Raw genomic sequence first — 17157 nt, 5'->3', positions numbered from 1 at the left:
ATATGAATGCCTATAAGGCATTTAAACTATTCTGAGAAGGGTTTGTCTACCAAGCAGTAAATAAAAAGGGAGACCAAACAATGAACAGCAATAAATAAAATACTGAACTACTGAATAATTTGTGTGCTAAGTAGGGGCATAAAGTGTAAATGTGAAAGGGAAGATTATCACCCCCAAGTCTGTTCTCTAGCTTCTCCAAAGCCAAGAGACATCCCCATTTCTTTTCAGGAAAACAAAACAATACAATACAAAACAAAACAAAACAAAATGAGATCTATTCAGTAAAGAAATTGAGAATTCAATATAATGCTTAGAAGTGTATGATTTCTATTCTCACTTTGTCTAGCTTAAACTTTAATCTGTGCACACAAGATTATTATATTAGGAGGGGAGGAGTAGAAGTTAGAGAGTCCAAACAATATTAATAAGAATAGAGAATCTCTACCACACAGAAAATCTCTTAATACTGCAGAATGCATACATAAATTTAAAAAGGTTATTTTCATTCTACAAAGTTCCCAAACAAATCACAGCTTACTTCTGCCTTGCAATAGGGCCTGTTCCAAAGATCTTTGAAGTTTCCAAATGACTCAACAGGCTTTGGATCTGGCCCTAAAGTAGTAAAATCTCTGTTGAATGTTTATAGATTACCATTTAGTCAGTGCTGGCTTAAGAAAAGAAAAAGGAAATAAATTAAATACATCTTCCAGTGACATAAGCCTCATGAAGAATTAACTAGGATAAGCACTTACTCTAGTTGGTGCACTGTCGATCTGAACAATGCAGACAAAAATAATAATTAAAACATAGCTTCATGCTGAGATGAAACTTTCAAGAGTCTCTACTGTGTTAAGCTTATGATTTTTCCGTTTTTGTATTTGCAAGCATAATTATGTCCCAGAGGCAACAGGAGCTAGTGCTTGTCAGTCCCCATTTCCCCCTCCGATAGGAGATTAATTTCTTTACACAGAAATCCAAAATTTGATGCCAGAGCAATAATAATAATGTAAACAAGTCTTTTATTCTTTTAATCTGGAATGCATAATTTAATGGCATAGCGTATAAATAATGAAAATACCACATCTACTTTAGACAATTAAGGGTAAACTGAAGGTAACATTTAATGTAGTATTGATTGACTATTTCAACAAAATGACGGCAGACATTTGTATGGATGCGAGCAGTTAGGAAAATGCTACCAAATATATCAATACAGATTAAGCAGGGAAGGGATGGAGTAGACTTGGTGGCTCAGAGAACTGGTAATGGAATATGGAGCCTTTCATCTCCAGCACACTGATTCAAATCGGCCCAGGTCAGTCCGTGACTGAAAGTCATTACCATCAGATGGCTCTTCAGTGAAATGAGTTTGTCGTAATGGCAGGCTGTCTGTGTCACAAAATGCACCATCTATCATGACTGACACTCTGTTATGATTTCCAGCTGGAAGGTTGGAACGAGAGAAGATGGGCTCCGTAGTCTCTTCACCTGGGGAGTAGTGGAGGGTAAGGACTATTTTCATGGCTTGCTCTGCCGTGGGCTGTGCTGCAGAGGTTTTAAGAACATGTGATTTTAGTGACCATGGTGCTGAACACTAACCTAGCAAAGAGCAAGAGGAAGGTACCTGTGCTGAAGAGACTGCAATTGAAATGTAAGGGAAGACGTGAACTGCCAGACAGAAATGGTAAAATTGGGATAACTAATCAGGCAGTATCAGTTAGCATGACAGAAGTAGGCTCAGCACACCAGCAGCATCAGGTTGCAGTACATATCCTGCCATACTTGAGTTTTTGGATGGATTTGAGTGCAATGCTGTTACATAGGGGAAAGCGCAACAGGGTTTTAAAAAAACATGAATGTAATGAAATCAAGCATACTGGGTAAGTCAGTAGTGAGAAGCAACATATTAAAGCTAGGTGAAGAACAAGACAAGATGGGAATAAAGGCCTTAAAAATGAAGGCAAACTGCTTACAGAGTCAGTGTACAGATGAGAAACATTGGAGAAATACAAAGAGGGGAGTGACGGACAAAGGAATGAGATAAGGGGATTATTTCTTTGAGCAGCAGTTCTGCTTGGATATGAGCAGAGCAAGACCGTATCTGTCAAAGCCACCAAAAATGACATTGTTATGAAGTGACAGGAACATAAAGACAGTTTTAGGTTGGATGGGCAATACTGTACCTTTCGAGTTCTGGAGAAAGATATTACCTGAAAATAGCCTGAATGTTAGCATTAATTAAACTGTTCATTGGCAACATTTGGGCTGAAAACCTGAGTGAGAGATGGGACATACCTTTTATTGATAATGAGGGCAAAATGAATGTACTACCAAAAATTATTAACATTCTTTTACATCTTTGAGCTTGACCTGGAGGTTAGACATACACAAGGAGATACCAGGTTAGACAGTAAACAAGTTATTGCATTTTGAGGAGGTAGTTTTATGTAGTTAGTTTATGTTGTCAACTCGGAGCAATGATGTTGAACATATACTCAGCCTTCGATCTACTGAGCTCTGAAAGTTCATGAGCTGCTGCAAGGAGCTATACAAAAGATTTTTTTTTTTTAAAAAAAAAGGAAGCTTATTTTCACGTAACTTTGACTGACTTAGCTCAACTTCTATTCAAAAATTTTTCGCAAATCTTAAAGTTGAAAACCACTGCACAAATGAACAAAAGCAGACTCTTGTCAGATTGTCAGAGCAGCCTGAAGATTTTGTGAAGAAGTGAAAGGTGGGAGAAACAGGAAGAGACAGTCAGTGAAAACAGCAGTCCATACATTTTCTTTGAAGTTTTGTAAGAAAAAATAAAACCATGTTACTTTAAAAAACACTTAGATTTTAAAATTCATACACTCAAGAGATAGGGCAACAAATTGATGAGTGTGCCAAGATTAATAAAAGGTACCAGTTATTCCTCCCTGATTGATATACATTTCAGTTATAGTTATATATTCAGTAATTCTGTTCCTTGTGTATTAATATCCGTGACAGATTACAAATATCCTAGGATACATATACTCCACACGGGCTTCTTCTTATCCTTCAAAATGCACCAAGTCTGTAAGCAGTACTTGCTATCATCTGGATGTCAGCTGCCTCTATAACTCTTTGACCAATGTGCATGCTTTCTCTGCAGAAGCCTTGCAATGGGAAATAGGCATGTACTTTTTTTTTTTTTTCCCCCTAAAAAGTGAGGATTAAGAATGAAGAAATTCAGAACAGTGAAACTAAAAATTGTGAAAATTTTGCAGTGGTCATAGAGATCTTTTTCAAGAAGTCATAATTCATAATACAGATTGACTCTTCAAGGTTGCTGGTCCTTGTACTTCAAAGAATAACTTGGGGATGGAATGAGTATCATCATCATGTGAAACTACATAGAATTGAACTTGCGCTGAGTATATTTTGCTACAATATCTCACAAGGACAAATTCCTCAGCAGTTATTTGGGTAACACAAAACCAAGTATATGACTACACTTATTCTGATATGTTTTCATGCTGTGTTTTTGTTTTTGTGGTTTCTTTTTGTTTCTTTGGTTGTTGCGATTACATATTCCAAAAACGTGTAAAAGCCATGATAGCTTTTCTGCACATATTGTATTCAAGTATCAATACATGTAACAACTGGTTTACCTGAACTGTATTAGAACAAGTAAACAAAATATTTAAATGTATATGGTTCTTGGTAAGAGTATAAACAAATAAATTGTCATTTCAAATTCTGAACACACAGAAATTAGGAAAATCAGAGAGAAAGCCCCCTGTGGGTGTGACACTCTCAGTCCCACAGGGGCAGGTACCTCGAGAAGAAAATGTGTTCAGTGAGCTGGTTGGTTCCAAGGAGTTACATGCTGTTCATTGTGAGGACTTTTGGCAGAAAAGGTACAAAAAACGGCATGCATCTCTTCAGCTGAAGTTAGGATTGGCTGTATTTCTAAGAAATCTGTTTTGTTTCAGCCCTCCACTAAGCCTGCTACAGAAATGACTGGAGAAAATCCCGTGGTTTGGCACACAGGCCAGGCAGAAACTCTGATGAATCAACTTTTCTCCAGGCTCGTTCTCCACTCTGTATTCATGTCATCCTTCTAGATGGGAAAGTTCAGCTGGGTAGGGCTTTCACTTCCCAAGTTGCAGAGGTAAACAAATGCAAATATTTCTTGTTGTGTATCTTTACTCCAGAGGAGTGTTACACTTGATTATCAGCTGCCATTTTGCAGGAGGCGAGGCACATCCCTGCCATACTAATCAGTGAGAGTCCGAAGAGCCGAGGGCTGATTGCCTGCACCGAAGTAATGAATTATGTTGCAGAGGACATGGTGGTGAAAGACTACCTGACAGGGCTAGTAATTCATCATATGTGTGGTTTTAGGCTCCTAAATGTAAATCCTGACTCAGGTGGGCTTCCAGTTATGAAGTGGGAGTCCAATTGCTTTGAATTTTACCCACTAAGCATGACATTTCTCACACAGGTGGGCAAAGACCTGTCAGAACTGAGCGGCACTGACGTATGTGGTTAGCGGGCATGGTGGTGATGGTTGGACTAGATGACCTTACAGCTCTTTTCCAACCTTAGTAACTCTATAGCTCTATGAAGTGGGGCTGCAGGCACTCTGCTCGGCCGCACCTGCAGCACCCCCGTCCCACAGCACCGCTCTGCGAACTCCGAGGGGTTCCCATGGGCAGAGTGCAAGCCACCGGGGCACCTTCAACATCCACCTCCAGCCGCAGCAGCCGCGCGGCACACCCTACCCCCAGTCCGTCACAGGTCGCAGGCCGCTGCCCGGCGGGGCGGGCGGCAGCGGGAGGCGGGGCAGAGGCGGCAGCCCCGCCGGCACAGGACACCGCCCCGCCGCTGGAGGACGGAGGAGGCGGAGCTCTGCCGCTCGGCCCCAGGTACCGCGTCGCGTCCCGGGCTGGGCGAGGGGCGGCGGGTGTCAGGGTGGGTCGTCGCCACCAGGCCTGCGGTTGCCACGGCAACCACTCCCCCCCCCCCCCCAACCCGCCGGGCGCCGCGGGCGCGCTGCCCCGCCGCTCCTCCGGCGCCGCCATTGGCCTGCGGGCAGGCGCGCCCCGCTGGAGGCAAGCTCGGCCGGCCCGCTGCCCCCCGCCGGGCTCCGCCGCCATTGGCCAGCAGGAAGCGCTCGCCTCCGCCATTGGCTGGAGCGCGCTGCCAATTGGGGCGGCCATGAGTGCCGCCCTCACAACGTGTGCTGAGGGGGCGGGGGGGGGCAGCGGCTATAGCGAACGTGGCCATCTTGGGTGCGGGCGGGGCGTGGGATCTGGCTGCCTAAGTGGGCGGCTCCTGGGGGGGGAGGTGGATGAGGTGAGGCATGGTCTGGTCGTGACCCTTCACTCCGCCCTGTGCTTTAAGCGGACCTCTCCTGCTGCTTTTGAGGAAGATAAATTCCTTGCCAGGGGTCTCTTTAGTGAGTGCGGTGGATGAGGGCAGGCTTGGCCGAGGGGCAGCTAGGCTGCAATTCGTCTGTGCAGCCCGCGGGTTTGCCTCTGAGCTGTGTCTCGTGTCTGGCCGTGCCAGATCCACCGCAGGTGCGGGCTGTGGAGGGGCCGCGTGTGACCAGCAGGCTGCCCCAGCGCTGAGGCTGGGAGAGCCCTGACTTGTAGAGCTCACGGTGTTTACCTTGCGGGTGTGATGTGTTCTGGGGACACGGACTCCTTTGTGTTTTCTGCAGAGTGAATCTTAAGCTCAGAAAATCCTGGATGGAAATACGGGAACCTCAGCATTTCTAAATGCTAAGTGTTGGTAGAGACATCTGCAAATATAACTGTGTGGTTCTGAAATGGCTATGTTTCATCAGCCTAAGTAGTTATGAGGGCAGCGTGTTGTACCAGAAAACCCTTTCAAAAGAGCTTATGGCGTATCTGGGCTGTTGGTATGGCACGCACATTCACACACAGTAATTTAATGAGATTTAATATGGGCCTCAAGTTATTTGCTGTTAAGGATCAGGCACTTCCTGAAGTTGAGAGCTGTCTACTGATCAGAATGCAAGGGTACCTGCTAGTAAAGACCGGTTCTTCCAGCCTTTGCTACTGATCTGGATATTCCATGGTGGAAAACTGTAGGAAGTGATGTTTAACAGTTGACAGTTACAGAACGTCTACAGTTATGGTGAAACTTGAATTATTTTTTAAATAGCGCTGTTTGGCATGTTTTCCTTGGCTGAATCGCTTCTTGGTACAAAAAGGGGCTAGGAACAAACTTGGTTGTTGAGAAAATAACTTGTCTGTTCACAAAGGAAAAATTTGGTAGATGCTTTTGTTGGCGTGCTTATCTTTGGTCATGAAATAGTACATATTTATCCTTGTAGGACTTCCTTTTTTTTTTGTCTTTATTGAAGCCACGAAGATATAAGCATACTTCAGGTTAGTGCTCTAAGTGCAAACAAAATAAAGAAGGTTTGGCTTTGAAGGAAATTAATCACACGAGTACAGAGAGTTGTCACAATATTATTATTATTTTTTTTTTAGGAAGGGACAGTTGCTCACTTTTTTTTTTCTGTTACTTGTTTCAACATGTAAATCCTTTTTGTACTTTATATTTCTATGTAATCTTCTAGCTTGATCTGCTTGAACATGAGCGTTGACTAGATAACCTCAAGAGGTCCCTTCCAAAGTCACCGATTCAAGCTGTTTACAACAAGATTCTCCAACTGGTTTCTTTGTCTAAAATAGTATTTTGTATCAGCAGGAGCAAAAAAAAAAACCCCTTGTTTCACCACAGATATGGGGGCTCTTCAAATATCTAGGATTGGGAAGATTATAACAAATCACTGAAATGGAGATGTCTGCTCATTGGCAAAACTTCTCTTTGAACTGAGTCTTGTGTCTATATGCATGCTATATGCTATCACATATATGTCTATGTATGTGTATCTATTAAGTTCCGTAAAACAGGATTATCCCTTCTGCTTTGTATGCAAACAGTTGAGTTGCTGAATTCATTTACTGCATCATATTTACTGAACAACATTTTTTTCAAATGTCTTTCTGTAAAAACAGACTTCAGTGAAATGAAATATGCAGAAATATATATTTTTCTTTGTAAAATCATACATAAAGACAGTGCTTTTGTTACTGTTTTACTTTTAAATTTTTATCATCTTGAACTGTACAAAGTCAGTCTATGCACGTTGGCAGATTCCACGTGCACTTCTGCCAGCTCCTGACTTCTTCATAGCCCTTGCCATTACACTGCAGCTTTTTAAGATAAGGAAACAAATTTGTGTGTGAGTTTTATGCCAGGTATGGGAAAATCCTCTAACCCAATATTGGTCACAAATAGGAAATGAAGACCTGGTCAATTAAGCTAATATTATTGACCTGTTATACTACCCACTGTATATCTAGGATTTACTTTGTTCAAATATTTCAGCCAAATTTGCAGCTGAGCGTTGAAGGAGAGCTGAAGTTCAGTGCGCTGTATGGCAATACCTCCAGCAAACAAGGGTAACTGCTGTGTTTTCTCAGTGCGGTGAAGACTTTCTCCTTGGATTTTCCTGTGAAGTTTGTTTCTTGGCACCATGAATTTTTCATAGAAATTTTTTTTAATCTTTCAGAAGAAACCAGGTGAATACCATCAAGATTAGTTGAAATTCCAATTAATTTTAGTCTCCTTGAGATTTTTCTCATAACGGTGAAGTTCTTAGTTTTGTTTTACTTCAGGATATTTTCATATTAATCTGAACTTTTCATTTGACAAAACAAACTGAATTATAGGGAAGGTTAGAATACTTTGGAAAGTCTCTATATGTTCCTAAAGTAGGCAAATGTTACACAAGGAGATTATAAGTTTATTTAAAAAAATATATAGATTAGATGGGTTACCATCATCTTGGAGAGGTAAGGCACTCTGCTGAGTACTGATTCTACCTAAGTAAATTGTTATGGTTTTATGTCAGGAGATTCATGCTCTTTATGTAACCTAGTTGTCTCCCTCAATTTACCAGCTTTCTTCCAATACTAATATTTTAATACACTTACTCCTGGGAAGCAGGACTGCGAAAGTATATATTTTCTGACACAAACTCTACTTGAAAGTTTTGTTTTTGTTTTTTTTTTGTTGTGTTTTTTGTGGATTTTTTTCACTTGCTTCTTGCAGGTTTACTTTTTCATAGAATCATAGAATGGCCTGGGTTGAAAAGGACCTCAAAGATCATCGCGTTTCAACCCCCTGCTGAGTGCAGTGTCGCCAACCAGTAGACCAGGCTGCCCAGGGCCACGTCCAGCCTGGCCTTGAATGCCTCCAGGGATTGGGCATCCACAACCTCCTTGGGCAACCTGTTCCAGTGCATCACCACCCTCTGAGTGGAAAACTTCCTCCTAATATCTAACCTAAACCTCCCCTGTCTCAGTTTAAAACCAGTCCCCCTTGTCTTATTGCTATCCATCCTCATAAACAATCATTCCCTTCCTGTTTATACGCTCCCTTCAAGTACTGGAAGGCCACAATGAGGTCTCCCTGCAGCCTTCTCTTCTCCAAACTAAACAAGCCCAGATCCCTCAACCTTTCTTCATAGTAGAGGTACTCCAGCCCTCTGATCATCTTGGTGGCCTCCTCTGAACTCGTTCCAAGAGCAACTGAGGAAGAAATGTGAAGAGAGGTAATACATACAAGCCGATCATTTTTTAAAATAAAGAATGAAGTCCTTTTCAGTGCAGTGGCTATTCTCATTTCAAATGAAGTCTGCGATGATTAAATATTAAAATGATCGATGGTTTAAATTAATATAAAAACTTTTATTACAAAAATTAACATTTTAAATGTTTTAATACTTCCATAGTTTATCAATCACAGGCACAGTGAAACTGTTTTTAGTTAGCAAGCTGATGAACTCATATATCATTGCACTGTTATGCACAACATAAACATCACGATGTTGTTGGTAAAGGAGATGAAGAGGCACAATTTATGTTGTGGCTCTTTAATAATCAGTTTTGGTCTTGAAGTAGTTTTTGACACAGAAGAAGCAGGTAAGATTATTTTCCCCCTGCTGGAAAGAAGATAAAAAGGAAGGAAGGTTCCAGAAAAACTGGTGCTTGCCGTTTAGTAAGGAAATCTATTTCATGTAATGGCAAACATAGATGGCCACTGGTAATGCTACAGATGAAGAAAGAGCGCATGCATGTATTTGCAATGAAGTAACTTTAATAACCGAAAATTGTGTGCAACACCTATTTGCAGTTCAGTTTTACTTTTCGTTAGAACTATGTTAGAAGGTCAAGGGAAAATATCATGGTACCCTGGGTGCTTTTGTATCACAAGCTGCGTGTAGATATCCCTACAATTTAGTGCATTGAGAAAGCACTCAAGGAATTCTTGGTATAGATAGTGCTAGTTATTTTGCTTTTATTATTTTTACTTTTTCATCAACAAGACTAAAAATCAGTATTGTTTATTCATGTGTTGTGATTGTTCTTGGCATCATCCTTCATAGAATCATTGAATCACGGAACTGCTTGGGGTTGGAAGGGACCTTAAAGACCACCTAGCTCCAGCCTTCTGCTGTGGGCAGGGCTGCTACCCATCAGATCAAGCTTCCCCACCCAACCTGGCCTTGAACACCTGCAGGGATGGGGCATCTACAGCTCCTTGAGGCAGCCCATGCCAGTGCCTCACCACTCAGTAAATAAATTTTCTCTCTTTTAGTTTAAAGCCATTCCTCTTTGTCTTATCACTACTTAGACCATGTAAAAAGTTGGTTCTCCTCCTGCTTATAAGCTCCCTTCAAGTACTGCAATGAGATCTCCCCAGAGCCTTCTCTTCTCCAAGCTGAACGAGCCCAGCTCCCTCAACCTTTCTTCATAGGAGAGATGCTCCAGCCCTCTGATTATCTTCATGGCCCTCCTCTGGACCTGCTACAACAGCTCCATATCTTTCTTGTACTGGGGACCCCAGTATGTTTACCATCAAAACCAACATACGGTGTGTTGAATTAGTGGATGTTAGCCCAATAGCAGATGTAAAGAGGGAAAATGCACAACAGGAAAGGAAGGCTACAACAGAAATTCAGAAATAGCTGTTGAGCTGGTGAAATGAATAAATAGGGAAAAAACTGTTCTGACAGCGGAAGCTTGAAGTGGAGAAGGTGCTTATAACAGAAATGGCAATATGAGAGAGTAGAAGAGCAAAGGTTAACACTAGGTTAATGCTGAGAGTAGTACTGGGTAGTTAAATTCCAGAGGGCAAACTGAAGCACATCATTCTGTACGCAGGGCCAGATTGTTGTCAGCTACTAATGCTGTTTCTATTCTTAAGCAAGACAACAAAATGAGAGACTAAGTTACATTGCCTGTAGTTGGTTGCCCTTACCTGGAAAGCCGCATTTTTCCTCATTCGTTTCCATTGAAAATTAAAAAAAAATGAAACAAAGTAACCTTTTGTGTTGTGAACTCAGTTCTGTGTTGGGAGAAACAAATTGGGTTGAAAGTGTAGTACATCTTAAAGTTTGAATTGTTTTCTTTCTGCCTGTGCTGTGTGATGTAAATGAAGAAAAGGTTAAGATTACCCATGGTAATTCCGTTTCACATTTACATTGTCAGTCAGCCTTTGTAGCTTTTTGTGCTTTCATGTATTGTGTTTTCATTGTAATCTGTACATATGAAGTTCTCAGTTCTACAAACTCATATGCTCAAATTTATTCATTATTGGCTCTGACAGATGTGCTCTGGAAGCCTTTGGTACTGGGTTTAAGATGCTGCCAGCTGGTTGCCTTCTCCCCAGCTCCAGCTGCAGTCTGTAGGGAAGAGCCCATGATACCTGCATATCAGTCGCTGGAGTGGAGTTTGCTTCCCTTCCCCTTAACCCAAATCTACTTCTCAGTAGATGGAGATGATGCGTGGACTGTGAACAGGGCTCCTGGGGCAGAGTGCATCCCATCTTTCTTCCTCTTCTTAGAGACAGGGCAGCAGCATTGTAAAGCCTCTGAGGTATGCCCCAGTTTGCTCATGAGACTACCCTCTAGTTTCAGGTGAACATATTTTTGACTTTGTGTTTTTGATAACTCGTGTTTTCCACCTTTTACTCTACTGAATCAGCACGGAAGACATTTCACTGCTTGTTTTACCATATTGCCATCTCCTCCTGGTTTTGTCTGCTCTTAGAAGTGATTGTGCCTAAAAGCTCATAAATCCTTCTGTCATGTGGTGAGTATGCCACAGAAATTGTCCAGTAGGCAGTTCTAGTGTTGAACTCATTGTGTGTGGAGCTGATTAAGCTGCCTGCAATTAAGATTACGTCACTTTATTGCAAGACCAGTTTTGTATTGGACGTCCCTGCCAAAAGGAAACAGTTAACCTAGAGCAATGGATTATTTGTTTTGTTTTTGTGTCTTGGCTGTCAAACTGAAAGTACACTATTTGTATAGCTAACAATGAAATTTGATTAGGTTGTTGATTTACTGTTATTAGACTAAAATTAATTTAAAAATGAGGACTGTGTAGCAATAATAAAATGGATAAAGAGCTGGGTAGCTGCCAACACTCGGAAGCAGTGGCTAGAGGCCACTGTCAGCAGGTGAGAGCTCACAGGGACTTCTACCAGGGTTACCTTTGAGTGTGCTCCTAAAGCCAGAGGTGGCTCTGGTGGAGAGCAGGGACAAAAGGGGCTGATGGAGATGAGAAAGCAAGCTAAATCTTGTTGGTAGTACCAACGCTGGGATGCTGTATCTAGTTCTAGTTTCTCCAAAAAGCATGTCATGAAAAAATATTGAAAGAATGTTGAAGACACAGAGTTACTGCTGCTAATGGTGCTTGAAAGTGGATTCAGGCTTGCTGTAATGTTTCTGAGTACATGCCTACCTTACCATGCAGGGCTTCGGCAAGGTCTCTTAGATAGCTGTCCTGCAGGCTGTGGCAGAGGCCCTCCTATGTACGTGTTGAGGGAGTGCTGGGCGAGCCTGTGCTCCACCCCTGCGATTTTGTCATTTCTTTTCATTATGTGGGATGTGGAAGGTGTTGTTTCTTTTTTGTTGTATGAATTGCCTCATGGAAAGCTTCATATAATTTGTTTTTTTCAACCTTAGACTTAGGTGTGATTAAATTTAAGTATGATTTTAATGGAAGCACAAAGAATTTCAACAGCTGATAATTTGAGTTTTTTCATTCTGCATTCATAAAATGGTCAAAGTAAGAATGGATGTTGCTTTCTTTGGAATTTTTTTGCATATACCATTTAATATGTGAATGAATCTTTCTGTAATTTGGAGTTAAAAGGTTAACAGAGCATTCTTAGTTTAATATTTACCTTCTTATTCTGAAAGATAGGATAATTTGAAAGTCTGAGTTATTTCAGTATCTTTCTGAGTATACAAAGCAGCAGACCAACAGGCTAAGTAGGAAGAGGGTATTCTGGAAAAATGATTATTATAGAGACAAAACCTATTTAAAGAAAAGCTTCAAAGTCTTTTCATTTTAAGTACACCAGTGGGGTTAAATAATATTTGTAACTTCTGTTAAAGTAACACATCATAATAATTTAAAACAAAAGGTCCCAGTGCACTTGCTAATATCCTTTATGGCTTCAGTAAAACACATCTGAAATGATTTACAAAGCGAAGCTTCTGAATACATTCTTCCAGTTCTACATGAGAAGAGAGTCTGTTTATCTTCATGTATGTTTATATATACCCATGGAAATTATGATCTAAATGTGGGTACAGTACTAAAACATAGCCATATAAGCAGAGTGAAGAATCCAAAGCACTTGCGTTCTGTCATTTATTGCACACAAGTCATGTATATTGTATAGGCTCTGTTCAATTTTGTACCCTGACCATAGAAGGAGTCTATAGAATCTGTGCTCTATCTTCAGGAGGCTGACAAGAGGAGGGAATGGTATTTGCAGGAAAAAGTTCAGAGCAGCTGCTCTCTGAGCAAACTTGTCTGGTTTTGAGCATCCTGACCTGGACACTGTCAGTACTGGAAAGAGCCAAGAGCTGGGAAGATGTTTGTGATGTACAATATTAATATAGACTTGCATTAACTCGCCTTATTAAAAAGCAAAATAAAAATCAGTATGGAAACAACCAGGGTGACAGTCAAGCTTAGTGTATGGAATAATTAAACTATTTTGGAATTTTAAAGTAGAAGCAATTGAGCCAAACTCCTTCTCCACACTGATCCAGCTCTCCTTAAACTTCTTGAGTCTGGTTGTGAAGATGTGCAGTGTGTGGTAGGCACAGTGGTACAGTTGTACAGTGGAGGTTGAACTGAGCAGTTGTTCCAGAAAGAGAACCAGCCTGCAGTTTCTTATGCTAATTGGTGTTGAATCTGTTTGTCTTCTTGAAAGCCAGCCTAATGTTGTCTTACTGCATGCTCCAGTGGCTTTTGTTGGCTGTATGCAGTCTACCAGGCTCTATTTCAGGCAGCATATCCCTCTCTTCCTAATATTGTATTACACTAATATATTTATGATAAATACAATTTCATGTGACTTCAGCCATCTAAATGACTATGTTTTCTTTGAATATTCATCTCCGTTGGTGCCATCCTCTCCTTTGACTTTCCCCTGGACAATGAACTTTGCAGCAAAATTTCTTTTTTCTTGTGATACACTCACACTTAAGGAGTTTGTGCCTCCATCTGTTCCCAGTATTCCCAGTCTTCTCCTCTCCCATGGTCTTATGGGGAAAACTGTGGAAAAGACCCAGGCAGCTGTGTACAAATGGTTGCACCAGGGATCTTCCGATGTTCTCATAATTCACTGTTAACTCCAACTGATGTTGTTCTACTGTATGATGATATTTCTTTTTGCTGCCTTTTCTTCCCAACTTGTTCTTCTCTATGCTTGTTCTCTCTGCCTTAAAATGTGGCAAAAAATTTACCAAGTTTTCTGATGTCTGTCAGAGTTTCCATATATGAAGGTTTTGTCCTGCTTCTGATACAGTCCTAATTCAATTTTTTCTTCAGTATTCAGATTTTTTATGGATATCAATGATTTTATGTTCTCTTTTTTTTTTTTCCCAAATAGAATATAAGCCTCTTCAAGAGATGGTATCCTGTACACTATTACTTTATTTTTTATCTTAAAAGTCATTGCCTTTAGTGGATTCTCTAGGTAGGTTTCAGAAGAGCCAAGTCTTGTGAACAATTTGGATATAATCTGCAGAGAGCATGCTTGGGCTGTTGTTTCAAACTACATTGGAAACTACTGAACCGATGTTATTTAAGCCACATTAAACTCTTCACCCAGTTATGGCCTAATCCTTCAAAACCAGTAGAGTAGGACTTGTTTCTGAAAATGCTACCACTAACATCTATGGGTCTGTTCATTAAGCCTGACTATTAAGCTCATTATAAAGTGCTGAAGGGCTGAACTTTACATTTGCTAAGTTAGTACTAAATACCATAGTTCCTGCTTTGCTACTGTTCTACACTTCCAAAATTTTAAAGAAAAATACAGAAATGATGTGTTGCATTAAGCTAAGGAAATACATGTCAGCTTCATCTTCTGGTCTTTGTGGGGAAAGTTAACAGGTTATTCTGTCTTTAATCAGTTATTGAAAAGTAGTAGAAAATGTAGATGCTAAAACCACCAAATTAGAACTCTGCACTTAACATTTCTTTCACCTGGTGACTAGAATAGATTTTTTTTTTTAAGCTGAGCTGCTTTCCTGAATGCCTAGTACAGCATGCAAGACAACAAAAGGGACATAAAACTATTTTTCTTCATTCATAGATCAGTCTATTTAATACTTATTGAGCTGCAGTAGTTTCAGAAAGGGAAAAAAAAATCATTCTGAACAGTGGATGGAAAGATTACCTCTTAAGTCCTTTCCAATACCGGGTTTTATAATAGAGCTAATAATTCAGTTTTGCTGAAGTGTTACAATTAGGTCTATGTGTACTGAAATTTTATTTGCTGCTGCTTTGTGCAGGCTGCTTTCAACTTTTGTGTGCTTGCTCAAAGTAAGAAATGAGGCAATCATTAGACTATAAGAATGGTGACCGGTTTTAGCAATTACCATGGTATGAAGCTATGTGTGATGAGACGTTGTATTACACTGCAGTGAAATATGTACCAGAAGAACATATAAAGGTATAACATAAGGAAAAAAAAAACAGTATGGATTTTTCTTTTCTTTATGTATGAGTTCAAAAAGTTACTACTTTTATTCTCACTGAAGATCATATTCCACTTTGCCATATTGTCAAGATTGTGAATCAGACATTCTGTTTTCTGGGTGGTTGTGACATCAAGTGTAAGGTGAATACTCTGAAATATAATTACTCTCTAAATATTTCTTCTAATTTAAGGAAGAAATAAGAATTTTTAGTTCCATCAAAGATGAGCCTAAGCTTAAAATCTTCAAATGAGGAATTAGCAAGTGTGTATAATTAATGCACTGAGACTTTTAGCAAGTGGTGACTTCTGGCAAATCCAGGAGATCGGTAACATCTGGAAAAATACATTTGTGTCACTTCCCAAAAGCAATGAAATAGGGAATAGAGGATTATTTTCTGGTTTAAAGAAGGGAAAGAAGAAATTGCTCTTCCCCTTCTCTACAATCCAGCAGGGCAAAACAGTTTCTGAGGTCTGTAGGAATATGAGCTCAGTGATGCCACATGATGCTGTATGAAATGCAAGAATTTTAACTTCATAACATATTAAAAGTGAAGTGCTGGGGCAGACTTAGCTGATTTTTAAATTTAAGGTCTTTGACCTCCCACTTTATACCTGTTCTTTAAATTATTCCCTACTTCATCAAAGGAAATGAATTCTGAAGGTGTGTGTGCTCGCGATCAAAGGGGGAATCAAGCTGCCTGTATTTAGCAGTACCTCCAAACCTTTGCTGCTGCTGCCTCACTTACTGAGACGGAACAAATAATTTCTTCCCGTGGTTGCTCATGACTCAGTGAAGTTTGAGCTGTATTGGCAAGGGTAAGGGTGGGCTGGGTGTCTGCCTGGGTTTCTTCCCATCCTTTTTCCTCGGAATTCTACCATTAACTCCCCCCAAAAAGTTTAAACAGATTATGGTATTCTGAAGAATGTTAGTTATGAAAAGCTGCATATGGTGTAATTTATTGTATAATTTTCCCTTTAGCAGGGATTACTATTTCCTCTTGGAAATACTACATTTTGAACTGTCAGGCAAGGCAGAAGTGAACTACATGGATGCTTTTTTCCTTCTTGAACTTCTTCAAGGGTATTTCCTTGATGCATCAATGCTGTCATATATTCTTACAGAAAAAACTTTCAGCTTTGAAAGTTTGCAGTTTTACATTTGTTTGGATGAAGATCTGTCTTCATATTAAAATGTTCATATTAAATGTGATGGTATGGCTCTGTTCAGCTCTGAAATGAATAGGAATTTTTGTTCTGAAGAGAGATAACAAATCCTAATAACGAAAAGTAAGTGTAAGTTATATAGCATCTGTAAATAGAGACAAACTTCTGCAAAATGCTATGTTTTTTATGAAAAATACTGTAAAACTAATTCCTATACAAATATCTTCTGCCTAAGTAATGTTTTTAGAAGTAAGTTTTGGCCAAGCATGCTTTGGTTCTTCTTCTTGCAGAAGCTTTGACAAACTCTTCTGGGTGACAGGAACTTCTGACAATTGTAAGTCTTTTTGCTTAAAAAAAATTACATCAGTATGAAGTCTTTCAAAAAATCTTGAACATTTTCAATTTTTTTTTCCTTCCTATCTTGGACACATTTAATGACAATCTTTCCAACTCTTCAGATATTCAAAAACATTTTACACGTTGCAAAAGTAAGTAGACTTTCTGCGAAATGAGCAAATGCAAATATTTGGGCCTAATTGATCCCACCAAATGCTAGGTACCTAGGGGAGGCTTTGGTCCTACCTTTACATGAAGCAAACATCCTGACATATGGCAGAAAAAATGTTGTAATTCCCAGATGGATGTAATCCTGGGATATGTAAGAGTGTTTGTTGTCCTCATCTACAATGTTAAGATTATTTGAGCAACATTTTTTCCACCTGAATTTATACTATCTTGTTTGGGATTATTAGTTTAATTTTTCCAAAATTAGCTGAACTTAAATTGACCTCCTCTAATTCCAAGGTTAAACTAAAAAAGTGTTAAATCCTTTTTATTAAAAAAAATGAAATAATCTTGCAAAGCTAGATTATACAAGAAGCACTGGGGGCAAGGGCTGTTTCCTTT

General features: G+C 39.9%; 1 long non-coding RNA gene across 3 annotated transcripts in view; it reads left to right on the top strand.

Moving 5' to 3' along the window:
- The window catches only part of LOC110393882, a 67217-nt gene continuing 50994 nt past the window's right edge, over positions 935-17157 (top strand). The window contains exons 1-2 of one of the 3 annotated variants that reach the window (XR_002435245.1): positions 935-4898; positions 16542-16585. This is a non-coding gene — a long non-coding RNA (uncharacterized LOC110393882). The remainder of the gene's footprint in view (positions 4899-16541; positions 16586-17157) is intronic. The other 2 variants (XR_002435244.1, XR_002435246.1) reach the window with 2 other exon arrangements.

Source organism: Numida meleagris, chromosome 2 (genome assembly GCF_002078875.1).
Source record: "Numida meleagris isolate 19003 breed g44 Domestic line chromosome 2, NumMel1.0, whole genome shotgun sequence".
Taxonomy (NCBI): Eukaryota; Metazoa; Chordata; class Aves; order Galliformes; family Numididae; genus Numida; species Numida meleagris.
Note: the sequence above shows the minus strand (reverse complement) of the source record. Positions and strands in the feature narration are given on the sequence as shown.